This window comes from Pogona vitticeps, chromosome 3 (assembly GCF_051106095.1).
Source record: "Pogona vitticeps strain Pit_001003342236 chromosome 3, PviZW2.1, whole genome shotgun sequence".
In the NCBI taxonomy this organism is placed as follows: Eukaryota; Metazoa; Chordata; class Lepidosauria; order Squamata; family Agamidae; genus Pogona; species Pogona vitticeps.
This window is the reverse complement of record NC_135785.1, coordinates 240,634,502-240,647,374: the sequence shown is the minus strand read 5'-3', so window position 1 is coordinate 240,647,374 and position 12,873 is coordinate 240,634,502. Positions and strand designations below refer to the sequence as shown.

Sequence of the window (12,873 nt, the reverse complement as noted above, 5' to 3'; positions counted from 1 at the left end):
TTCAATGTGTTCCAATGGGGTAAAAACTCACCGTCCAGTGAAGATCCTCCGTACGACGGCCATTTTCGCTGCCTGTATAGCGAGGAATCCATCCCTAAACACAGTGGGGAGCCATTTTAATTACCCGGTGGTTTTTTTTGAAACTGCCGATCAGCTGTTAGAAAAAGAATCGCAGGGAACGGATCATCGCAAAGCAAAATTCCCCCATTTAGACCATCACAAAAAGATCGTCGTTAAGCGGATTCGTCATAATGTGGGGCAATCGTAAAGCGAGGCACTTTCTTCCTTATTTGTGACCCAAACCACTGTATTACTAAACAATTACACATTAGCATATCATCTTTCTGACCATTGCAATGCCAGGATTTTAAGGCTATACCCAAATATCTTAATTCATCCTCCACGGTATCTTTTATCCCACCTTACAAACATTTTCTAATACGTTTTTCACCAGGCTCACATCTCTGATATGCTTCATTTCTATGGAAAGGAAAATTGTTTCTCCTAAGTGAGAGCAGCATATGGCACAAGCATCTTTACTGGGGCAGCAGCTCAACCCATCTGATGTTACTTCCTAAGCCCTCTTGATCTTCTTTCTGATTGTATGCGTAGCAAGTGTAAAACATCAACAAGTCAGGGGGGAAAAACCCAGAAAGAATTCACATTGGCCACATTGTTGGTTTTAATGAGATGAAAGGTCTAGCCAGCCAGGAACAGCACCTCTTCTTAACAAAAGGTCAAGCCACACTTATAATTTAGAATTATTATTTTTAAAAACAGATCGTCAAACATACCTTAAGCTAATCCGTAACAGGTTTTTTTACTGTGTACAAAAGCAGGGGGAGGAGACTAAGCCCACAATATAATGTAATTAAAAAAGGAATTAAATGAAGCTCAGAAGTACTTAATAGCGGATTTCTACAAAAGTAAACAATCAAATAGCACTGAGCATGCATTAGCAATGAGAGGGGATGAAGAGAGGAAGTCAGAAGGGCCAGCCCTGTGCGTTCATTGAACATCTAAAACAATTGGTGTTGTGACGACTGTTATTATTTATTTAATGCAATGTTTATCCTCACATTCAGCACAAGTCATGTCATAGCAGCTAAGCACCCGAAGGTTCTCTCCTGCTCTTTTCATTCTCAGAACCAGCCTGTAGTGTTGGCAAGACAGAGAAACAGTGACTGGCCCAAAACGATCCAGTAAATGTCATGGCTGAATAGGGATTTTACCCAAAGTCACCCCAGTTCTTCACAGTATGTTTTTATGCCATAATTGTGTCTCAGTCACGAACACCTATTCAATAGTATTTGGGCAACGGATTAAACACTAACAAGAGAATATTTTCTTGGCATTGTACAAGAAATCTGTTTATTGTCATGTCAGAATTATCCAGCCATATTATAGCTTCAGAGAAGTAAAAACTGCCCCAGAGAAAAAAAAGTATTGCAAATTCCTTAAGTAAAGGAGGAAGATTATAACCACCTCTTCCCTTAAGATACACTGGACCAGACATTAAGAAAACATAAGTTTCTCAAACCTGTATTTGCTGTATTAAGCCAGTGCAGAGAGAGGAAAAGGAGAGGAAAGTGATGGGAGGGGCTGTTCAGCCCTCCTCTAGCCATCTCATCTCTCCTGCAATCCAATCCATACATCCTTGCCATTTGTTGCTTAAATTTCTTTATCTGGTCTCCAACACAGACAAATACTCCATCTGTAAAGGGACAAAGGGATTAGCGCTACTCATCCTCTCCTACTAGGCCAGTTCTCTTTTACAAACCCTCTTGTCCCCTGTTGTTGTTTAGTCATTAAGTCGTGTCTGACTCTTTGTGACCCCATGGACCAGAGCATGCCTGGCCCTCCTGTCTTCCACTGCCTCCTAGAGTTTGGTCAAATTCATCTTGGTAGTTTCGCTGACACTGTCCAACCATCTTGTCCTCTGTCATCCCCTTCTCCTCTTGTCCCCTACATGACTATTAATCACAAAGCACACATTCAGGAAACTGGTTAAAAGGAAAGAAAGCAAGGAGCTGGGCTTAAAGAAAAGAGAACATAAGTGAGGTCTGATATCATGGCAATGCCTTTTGTACTTCAAGAGAAAGCAACAAAGAACCTGGCCATCCACAGAATTGAAAGGCACCCTGCCTAAGGGAAGTCATAAAACCAGAGAACTGTAGAGCTGGAAGGGACCACATGGGTCCCTGAGTCCAACTTCCTTCCAAAGCAGAAAATCCACAGTTAAAGCATTCCTGGCAGATGACCATTGAACCTCTGTTTAGAAACCTCCAAAGAAGAAGGGTCCACCATCCTCTGAAACAGTCCATTCTTACTGTCAATAAGTTCTTTCTAAGATTTAGATGAGCTCTCCTTTCTTAAAATTTGAATTAATTACTTTGGGTCCTAATTTCTAGAGCTACAAAAATCAGGTTTGCTCCAGCTTCCCTGTGACAGCTCTTTAAATATCTCATTATACAAAGCCTGTGGAACTAATGACCACTCTGTCATAACTGAACTTAGCATAAATGGCCTTTTTTAAAAAAAAATATCAAATACCAATGGAGACTATGGGTCCAGCCCCAAATGCACATTCCAAACACAACAACATGCCAGATACCATGGATTAACAAAATTTAGATGCTGCTATCATGTCCCACCATGGCTATTCTATTTCCAAAAGCGAACAGAACGGTGAACTAAACAATAATTCCTCTGGTAGTATGATGTCCCTTTACCACCAGAAAGGCAATTTTTTCAAGGTGATGGCAAAGGGAGGAATAACTGGTAGCATTTCTCAGGAATCCTTTTGAATACACTAATTTCATCTGTGCCTTTGGGGAATAAAAGATGATATGTGCTGATGAAATTTGATGACACCCTGCTGAGAGGTCGAACTGTATGAAGTCTTTTGTCTTTGCAGGAGAGAAGGTGGAGTACCACAGGACATGAAGGATGCAAACATTGTCACATTGTACAAGAACAAAGGAGACAAGGGTGACTGCAATAACTACCGTGGCATCTCTCTTCTTAGCGTTGTAGGGAAACTGCTTGCCCGTGTTGTGCTGAAGAGGCTCCAGGTGCTTGCAGACAGAGTCTATCCAGAATCACAGTGTGGATTTCGAGCCAATAGATCCACCACTGACATGGTATTCTCCCTCAGACAGTTGCAGGAGAAATGCAGGGAACAACAACAGCCACTCTTTGTGGCCTTCATAGACCTCACAAAAGCATTTGACTTGGTTAGCAGGGATGGCCTTTTTAAAATACTTCCCAAATTGGATGTCCACCTCAACTGCTTAACATCATCAGGTCCTTCCATGAGGGAATGAAAGGCACTGTAGTTTTTGATTGCTCAACATCAGATCACTTTGACATCTGAAGCGGAGTGAAACAGGGATGTGTCCTCGCACCAACCCTTTTTGGGATCTTTTTTGCTGCCATGCTGAAGCATGCCTTTGGAACTGCAACAGAAGGTGTCTATCTCTGGACTAGATCAGACGGAAAGCTCTTTAATCCCTCTTGATTGAGAGCGAGGACCAAAGTCCAACTGAAATGCATACGGGACTTCCTCTTCGCCAATGATGCAGCTGTTGTTCCCCATTCTGCTGAAGACCTCTAACAACTCATGAATCATTTCAGCAAGGCCTGTCAAGACTTTGGACTAACAATCAGCCTGAAGAAAACACAAGTCATGGGCCAGGGCGTGGACTCACCTCCCTCTATTACTATTTCCACACAAGAATTGGAGATTGTTCATGACTTTGTGTACCTTGGCTCAACAATCTCTGACACTCTCTCTCTAGATGTCGAGCCAGATAAACGCATTGGGAAAGCAGCTACCATGTTCTCAAAACTCACAAAGAGAGTATGGCTCAATAAGAAACATATACCAAGATCCAGGTCTACAGAGCCTGTGTCCTGAGCACACTCCTGTACTGCAGTGTGTCCTGGACCCTTTGTGTACGGCAGGAGAAGAAGCTGAACATGTTCCATATGCGTTGCCTCCGATGCATTTTTGGTATCACTTGGCAGGACAAAGTTCCAAATAGAGTAGTCCTAGAATGAGCTGGAATTTTTAGCATATATACGTTACTGAAACAGCGACGTCTACGTTGGCTTGGGCATGACGTGAGAATGGCTGATGGTCAGATTCCAAAAGATCTCCTGTATAGAGAATTAGTGCAGGGAAATCGCCCCAGAGGGAGATCACAGTTTCGATACGACATCTACAAGTGGGATCTGAAGGCCTTAGTAATGGATCTCAACAGATGGGAAATCCTGACATCTGAGTGTTCAGCCTGAAGGCAGGCGTTGCATCGCGGCCACTCCCAATTTGAAGAGACCCTTGTCCAGCAGGCCAAGGCAAAGAGGCAGACTCAAAACCAGCAAAACCAGGGAGCTGGACAGGGGACAGATTGGATTTGTCTTCAGTGTGGAAGGGATTGTCACTCTCAAATTGGCCTTCTCAGCCACACTAGACGCTGTTCCAAGTCCTCGATACAGAGCATGATACCATAGTCTTTCGAGACTGAAGATGCCATCGATATATCGCTGAGAGGCACTGGTAACAGAGCAGGGTTGTGAAGCCACACCCAATCAAACAGATGACCTTAAGAAGTGGGACAATTACATAATTGAATTAATCACAAGGAAGTATATAAAATCATATCCTTTAGGGGACAACAAAATCAATTTGGAAGCCCATTAAAGAAGCCTTCATAAAAAGGGACATCTGAATGATTTGTGTACAGAAAAATGGGAAGTAAAAAGACCAAAAAAAGGGCTGTGATGAAGCATTACAGGTAATTTTCAGATATATCAGGTAGGACATTTGTAGCAAGAACAGGGAGTGTGAGTCACTGCTAGGACATCATAGGAAGTTGCCTTAAACACATCCAGATCTTTTCACCATCATGTTTCGTATTGTATGCAACACTGTTGTCAAAATCTGGCCCTCCCAGAATCCCTGATTAGTGGCCATGTTGGTTAGAGCTTCTGTGAGTTATAGTCTACAACATCCAGAGTCAACGGCTGAAAACCACTCGTCTACTATACAACACAGGAGCAAGGAGTAACTCTTCAACAGGGCCATCATATGAAGCACAGAAAAGCTTACTTAGAATAACAACAAGAATGGAGAACTCAATGAAAGATTAAAAAAATAGAAGTTGAGAAAGAATCTAACTTCCGTGCACAGAACAAATTTGGAAGTAGGAGCAACAGTTCAGTGATATGGTACAGATCCTGGCTCTGAAGCCCAATTAAAAGGCTCTAAGGGAGCACAGCAGAAATGTTCCTCTGTTTGATACCATAATGTCTCCCTGGCCAGTCAGCACAGAGAGCTCTGGTGTCCTCAAGCAATGGTTCATCTCAGTGTATGGTAGATATAAAGTATATACACAACTAGAGGTTACAGAGGAAATGGTGGCCTTTACAGATGAAACAGCCGTATTTGTGTGTTTATTGTTGTGTCTCTTCTGTATCAGGAAGGATTTTTGGCAGAGCTGAGAATCTAACATTTATTAAGGCAACCACTCGTGTAGCTTCCTCGGTGCTATCCACAATACAGTACTGGATATTGCAATAGTAAGTATTGCTGGCAGCAGATCTTCAGGGCTTCAGATAGGAGTCTTTGCCATTATGAGCTGGAGAAAATGGGAAAGAAGCACATGTTCTGCCATCAACCTACAAGCCCCTTCCCTAAGAATGTATTCAAGATCTACCATTCAGGTATAGAACAAATCAAAACTCAATTGGCTTCAGGAAGACAGTCCCATTGTTATACACAGCACTGGAATATGCACTTCCTTGGTTCTTGTAGAATAGCTTTCTCCCTAGACTTACCAATGTTGGCTTCATTCTGGTAACAAATTAAAACACAGCTGTTTTTGAGTACTCTGCACTTCTCACTTGACTGACAGAGTTATGGGTTTAAGGCTTCTTCCTTTTTTGGCCCTATAGGCTTCTATTATGCCAAACTGACCAAATCATTTCACAGTTCATTTAAAGTTGTAATTGGCCATACCCCATCCTGATATCTTCTTGTATATGGCAGGATATACATGTTTTAATGAAACAAATACAGTACATAATCTTCAAATTACATATATAATCTCTGATTCCTGGAAATTATCCCTTCGCCACATTTTTTCAGAAGGGAGGCAACAAGGCACTGATTCAGAACATCCTCACAATGCCTGCCTGACTCTTTTCACCACAGACACACACAGCAACCCAGAGCCTTCATGAAGGCTTCTATCATAACACAAAGTTGACTTTGCATATTTTTTTTTTGGTAGTCTTACTAATTTTGGGATTTTGACACAATATTAACAACAATAGTGTTCATACTTTTTAGCTCAGACATATTTATCCCACTCAGCTAGAACAGTGTTGTAGGATGTGCTCATCCATCCTCTACATATACCCATCCCAATGCCAGATATTTACTCAACACAAGACCATTATACATATTTACTAATCAAAGATCCCCCTGATGATAGACTAAAAACTGGCTATTACGTACCTTTGGGGCTAAGAATGACTAAATGTAAACAATGCACAAGAAAGAGATTCCAGACCACAACCTCTTGGTGGGACACACTAATCCATCACAGGTATTTAAACATTCACCTAACCAAAAGCCCAGTGAGAAAGCCCTCTGGGTTTTTTTGGGTTTGTTTTTTTTTTTGAAAGCATGTATTTGTATCACATGCTTGAACTTTGCTCCCGGGAACTGCCCTTAGCATCTCCTGCCAATCAATGAGTTCATTGATCTGCAAAAGCAATCTTTCTCAAACTCTGTTCTAGGAGTTTCAGTTTGAGGGGTGGGACCTCAGAGATACTCCATCAGCAAAGGCATAATAAAGGCAGACAGTTCAGTTTCGAGGGTCTCAGTTTCAGCTCATGTCTGGAAACTATCGAATTGACAGAGAAAGGAGAGAAGGAGAAGACACATACCTGCAACATATTTCTTTCATTGAGGGAGAAACAGAAGCAAAAAGACAGGACACCACTGTAAAAAATAAAGGGCCAAGCACCCCAGAATACTACAAGTGAGTCCATAACAGCTTCCATTCAAGCATACACCAAAATCGGTCTGAGAAAGTGGGGTGGGGGGTGCATGGGTGACTTAGCAACCAATAGTGCTTCCTTGGAGAAGACAACCTCACAAACTTTTGAGTACCACTGCTTTGGAAACCTGTAGGTTTACCAAAACTATTCTCAGGGGTCAGTGTAATAAATAATGAAATATTTTAAATCACAATGAAGGGAGAACCCCCAAATACCATATATGACACAATATTTGTCTGTGTGAAAGTGGCAACACCACTTCCAGATGCTGGAGAGGTGGAGGACAACCTTCCTACCCCTTCACTTACCTTCCCATCTTTACACGGATTGACTCCTTTTCCCTCCACCCCCTTGCCAGTTTTTTGGGGTGGGGGGGCAAAGCATTCCTATACTCCTCCTATAGCCAGGACTCACCATCCGCGTCTCCTCTGCTGATCAGAGGAGGCTCGATCAAACTGCCTTTCAGCGGGCTGTTAATGAAGCCGATCAAATTGGCACGCGAAAGCCTGGAGGAGGAGGGGAGGCTGGTCGAGGGGCAGGCGACGAGGCGCACGAGCCTGCGGGCAAAAAGACCAAGCCCCGGAGGTGGCGGAAGCCGATCTCAGGGCAGGTGGTCACGGAAGCCGATCTGCAGGGCAGCTGGTCACGGGGTAGGAAGAAGGCACCCCGGGGGGCAGCACCCACTGCGGAGAGCTCGGGGGGGGGGGGTTGCCAGCCAGCTCGCACCATCCAACCTGGAAGAAGACTCTCAACTGAGCCGCAGCGCCAGGGAGAGCTTGTGAGGCGGAGCGGGGGAGGCGGGGGCAGGTAATAGCACTCGTTCTCCCACCAGCGACCGGCGCGATGCCTCTCCCGGGCGGCGATGGCGGGTTGGGGGGGGGGGGGGACGAGGGAGACGATCTCTTGCAGGGAAGGAAGGCAGGAAGGGGGAAGATGGGGAAAGGCGGCCGCGGACGAGGCGGCCGCCCCTTGAAGTTACTTACCCTAGTGGGCAGCGGAGGCTCCGGGCTCCCGGCCCCCGGCCCCGTCCCGCGCACGCATCGCGCTACGAAGGGCGGACCGCTCCGGCGAAGGAGCCACCGCGGGGAGGGAGGAGAGGCAGGCTCTTCGCCCCGCAGCCGCCGCCGCGGCCCCGCTGGCTCCGTCTAGCTCCTCCTCCTCCTCCGCTCCTCCTGGAAGGAGACAAACTCCAGGCAGGACTTCGCCAGCGCCGATTTCTCCCTCTCCCGGCGGCGGGGGGGGGCTACTCCTCCTCTTCCTCCTCCTCCTCCCTCCCCCCTCTGCTCCCTTCCCTTGTTCCCCGGGGCTTCCAGCGACTGCGCGTCTGGGCCACTCAGGAGCGCCCGAGAGCCGCGGGAAGAAACGCCTGCAACCTATCGGAACCTCGCCGGGGCGGGACCCGGCTGCTCAAGGCCACAGGGAGTCCCCCGCTCCGGGCCAGGGCTGCTGCCCCTGTCACTCTCCTGACGCCGAGGGAAGGCAGCTGCTGGCTCTGGGCAGGAAGAAGAGCGGGGGAAGCGCCGAAGCCAGCGGCGTCGCGGGGGGGGGGGAGGAGAGGGGGCGAGGCGGGAAAGACCCGACTCCTACTGTCAGCGCCCCCCGGGGGGGGCAGAGAGCGGAGGATATACTGTATATACTGTATTTTAGAACATACAATTTGGGCGTAGGGGGGTGGCATTTGTATAACTGATCATCACTGCCCTAACATGCTGGCAGGTTGGTTCAGAGGAGCAGCAGCAGCCGACGGAGTAAAAAGCTCCGGGAAATTAAACAAGTTGGCAAGAAAGCAGGTGGAGACTTGATGGCAAATGAAAATGGGTGAGGAAGTCCGCTGTAAGAAGAGCCCAGCGGTCTAGACTAGACCGAAGTAGGCCCGCCGGATCCTTTAGGTGCCCATCTACAAGAAGCTCCAGCCAGTTGACCAATTGTAATGAATTATGGGAGCTCTAGCCGCCCCCCCTCCGCCCCCCCCAAAAAACCCGTGGAGGGCCAAAGATTTCCCCATCCCAAGTCAGCAGCCTCTTTTCTCTAGGGGCCAGCTGGAGCCTTTGAGCTGATCGAGTAGTGGGTTTGTGAAGGCCTCTTCCGCCTCTAAACCTAAGGTTTCTGTTTTGCTCCTTTCCTTGGTCCTCCTGAGTTTCTCTCCCCCTTTAAAGGCATCCTCTGGGTCAATGCCTAGCCATCGCCTCATCTTCTGGCGCACAGTTCTGTAAGCTCTTAGAACTGCTACTAATAAATAAATAAATAAGTAAAAATAACAGAGCTATGCTAGACAAAAGAAGAATCCAAAATCCATAGTAGTTTAATACCTTGTAATATGCTGTCAAATCGGAATCAACTTACAGTGATGCCTCGCTAGACAGTTACCCCGCATGACAGGTTTTTTTTGCTAGACATTGGCTTTTTGCGATCGCTATAGCGATTCGTGAAACAGTGATTCCTATGGGGGAATTTCGCTGGATAATGTTTCGTCCCTGCCTCGCAAACCAATTTTTGCTAGACAACAATTTTGACAGCTCCCTCTGCGCTCGCAAACAGGTGTTTTTGGGACCTAAGCTTTGCAAGACAGCGATTTAAACATCTGATCGGCAGTTGGCAAAGCAGCTTTACTATGTCTGATTGTCGCTAGACAACAACGATTCTATCCCATTGGAATGCATTAAACAGGTTTCAATGCATTCCAATGGGGAAATGCTTTTCGCTAGACAATGATTTCGCTAAACAGCGATTTCTGTGGAATGAATTATCATCGTCTAGTGAGGCACCACTGTATTGTTGTTTAGTCATTTAGTTGTGTCCGACTTTTCGTGAACCCATGGACCAGAGCATGCCAGGCCCTCCTGTCTTTCACTGCCTCCCGGAGTTTGGTAAAATTCATGTTGGTAGCTTCAATGACACTGTTCAGCCATCTCGTCCTCTGTCGTCCCCTTCTCCTCTTGCCTTCACATTTTCCTAACATCAGGGAGATTTCTCTTCTCATGAGATGGCCAAGTACTGGAGCCTCACCTTCAGGATCTGTCCTTCCAGTGAGCACTCAGGGTTGGTTTCCTTCAGAATTGATTCCTTGCAGTCCAGACTCAAGACTCTACTCCAGCATCATAATTCAAATGCATCAATTCTTCAGCGGTGAGCCTTCTTTATGGTCCAGTTGTCACTTCCATACATCACTACTGGAAAAACATAGCTGTCTAGGTTTGTCATCTCTTTCCTCCCAAGAAGCAGGTGTCTTTTAATTTCATGGCTGCTGTCACCATCTGCAGTGATCATGGAGCCCAGGAAAGTAAAATTTGTCACTACCTCCATATCTTCCCCTTCTATTTGCCAGGAGTTGATGGGACCAGTGGCCATGATCTTAGTTTTTTTTTTTTTTTGATGTTGAGCTTCAGACCATTTTTGTACTCTCCTCTTTCACCTTAATTAAGAGGTTCTTTAATTCCTCCTCACTTTCTGCCACCAGAGTGGTATCATCTGCATGTTGGAGGTTGTTGATATTTATTCCTGCACTCTTAATTCCATTTTGGGATTCCTCCAGTCCAGCTTTTCACATGATGTCTTCTGCATATAAGCAGGGGGACAATATACAGCCTCGTCCTCCTTTCCCAATTTTGAGTTCTTCAGTTGTTCCATATCCAGTTCTAACTGTTGCTTCCTGTCCAACATATAGATTTCTCAGGACATATATGTGGTCAGGCACTCTCATTTCTTTAAGGACTTACCATAGTTTGCTGTGGTCCACACAGTCAAAGGCTTCTGCATAGTCAATGAAGTAAAAGCAGATGTTTTTCTGGAACTCTCTGGCTTTCTCCATAATCCAGCACATGTTAACAATTTGGTCTCTAGTTCCTCTGCCCCTTCGAAATCCAGCTTGTACTTCTAGGAGTTCTGGGTCCACATACTGCTGAAGCCTACCTTGTAGGATTTTGAGCATAACCTTGCTAGCGTGTGAAATGAGTGCAATGGTACAGTAGTTGGAGCATTATTTGGCACTGCCCTTCTTTAGGACTGGGATGTAGACTGATCTTCTCCAATCCTCTGGCCACTGCTGAGTTTTCCAAACTTACTGGCTTTCAGGGTAAGTGAGATATTACATTAATGGTTTTAATAGTTCTGCTTCCCCAGTAAGTTTCCATAGCCAAGTGGGGATGCGAACTCTGTTTTTCAGAGTCCTAGTCTATCACTCTATACACTACACCACACTTTGTAATCCAAAGGCTGATCAGAACAGAACATTCATATAAGCAAGCTTTTTGAATTTCCAGAGAGATGTTTTAATAAAGGCATCAAACTGATACAAGTTTTGCAATTTTTTTCAGACACATGGTTGCAAGTTTTAATAACAATGTAACTTTCCTTGACTTTACATGAGTGTATTTTTAATATTGTTATATGGTCAACCATGTTTTAATACTGCCATTTCATTGTGATGTGACTTCCATATGTTTCTTAATCAGTTGTAAACTGTCTTGGATCCCTCTACTGGCAGAAAGGCAGGGTGTGGGATAGAACACAAATAATATCAATAATTTTCATTAAAAGTTGGATAAAAAGAGCAAAACAACCAGTCTTGTCAATCTATATTGGGGAAATCCATGTTGGTCCTCTTAAGTTAAGTACGGGTGCCTAACAGTAGTTGACTTGGGTTGGGGGGAAAATTCCCAGAATGTTATAGCTAGCATGACCACTGGTTAACTAAGTAATATAACTTTTAAAGCTACGTATACTGTCCAGTCCTGTTTACACAGAAGTAAATATGACCATGTTTAGTGGGTATTACTCAACGATATGTGTGTTTTACATTGCAGCAACCTTCATTAAACATTATTACCTGGGACTTTTGCTGTAGTGGTAACAATGTCTGTGAAAATAATAATGACATAAATAATAGTATCTGGAGTCTTGAATTATATTTCTTTACTTTGGATGAAATACATGCTTCAAGAATACCCCAGTTTTCACTCTGTAGATGTAGGTATAGCTGGCTTGGTAGTTCAGTTCAGTTCTCCAGTCTGCATCCCAAAAGAATCAGCCTGTGTAGTCTTGAGCAAGCTGCGCAGTCCCAGGATGCCCTTGGAAGAAGGGAATGATCAACCACTTGTGAGTGCTCTCTACCTAGTAAACCCTGAAAAGGATTGCTATAAATCAGAATTGACTTGATGGTGCACATGCACACACAAGCACACACACAAAGATACAGTTATGAAGATTTACTCACAAATAGTCTCCTTGGTTTAAAGAGTCTTACGTGCTCCTTCTGAGATTTGTCTCTTCAACCTGATTTGCAACTCTATGTGAATAAAACTTCTACCTGTAATATAGTGGCAGCCATATTTTGATCTTGCTTTCGGGTCCTATATTGTGGACATAGACCTGGATTGGAAGGACCTGGATTGAGATTGCTGAACATAGTCTTACAGGAAATCACTCCTTAAAGTGATTTAATGGAATTGGGTTCACAGGGTCAATGCACTGACTAGAGCAGAGGTGTCAAATTCAATTTCATCTTGGGCCGTATGGGCATTATGGTTGCCCTCAAAGGGCCAGTTTTATCTGTAAGACTATATAAATGTATCTTTATCATATTAAATATAATCCTCCTCATTCAATTATTACTGTTTTTAGTAATAACATAAGTAATAACTAGCTCTGAAAGTAACAGTCTATAATCAAAGTCTAGAAATAATGGCAAGCAGAAGAAGTGGCCAATAGCCAGGACTACATTTCCCAAGGTGCTGCATGCCACACAAGTGGCTGCACTTTCTGACTCTTCGCTGCTTGGAATGCTGGGATTAGAAGTTCCACTGG

At 44.7% G+C, this 12,873-nt stretch overlaps 1 protein-coding gene across 6 annotated transcripts in view; it reads right to left on the bottom strand.

Annotated features, from left to right (window-relative positions):
• Positions 1 to 8,468, bottom strand: part of LNX2 (ligand of numb-protein X 2) — an 83,629-nt gene extending 75,161 nt beyond the window's left edge. The window contains exons 1-3 of one of the 6 annotated variants that reach the window (XM_078390008.1): positions 8,055 to 8,465; positions 1,541 to 1,714; positions 32 to 154 (exon numbers count right to left, since the gene is read on the bottom strand). The gene's annotated coding sequence lies outside the window, so the exon portion shown is untranslated. Of the gene's footprint in view, positions 1 to 31; positions 155 to 1,540; positions 1,715 to 8,054 lie in introns of all 6 variants that reach the window. The other 5 variants (XM_072993731.2, XM_072993732.2, XM_072993735.2 and 2 more) reach the window with 5 other exon arrangements.
• Positions 8,469 to 12,873: the final 4,405 nt, after the last annotated feature.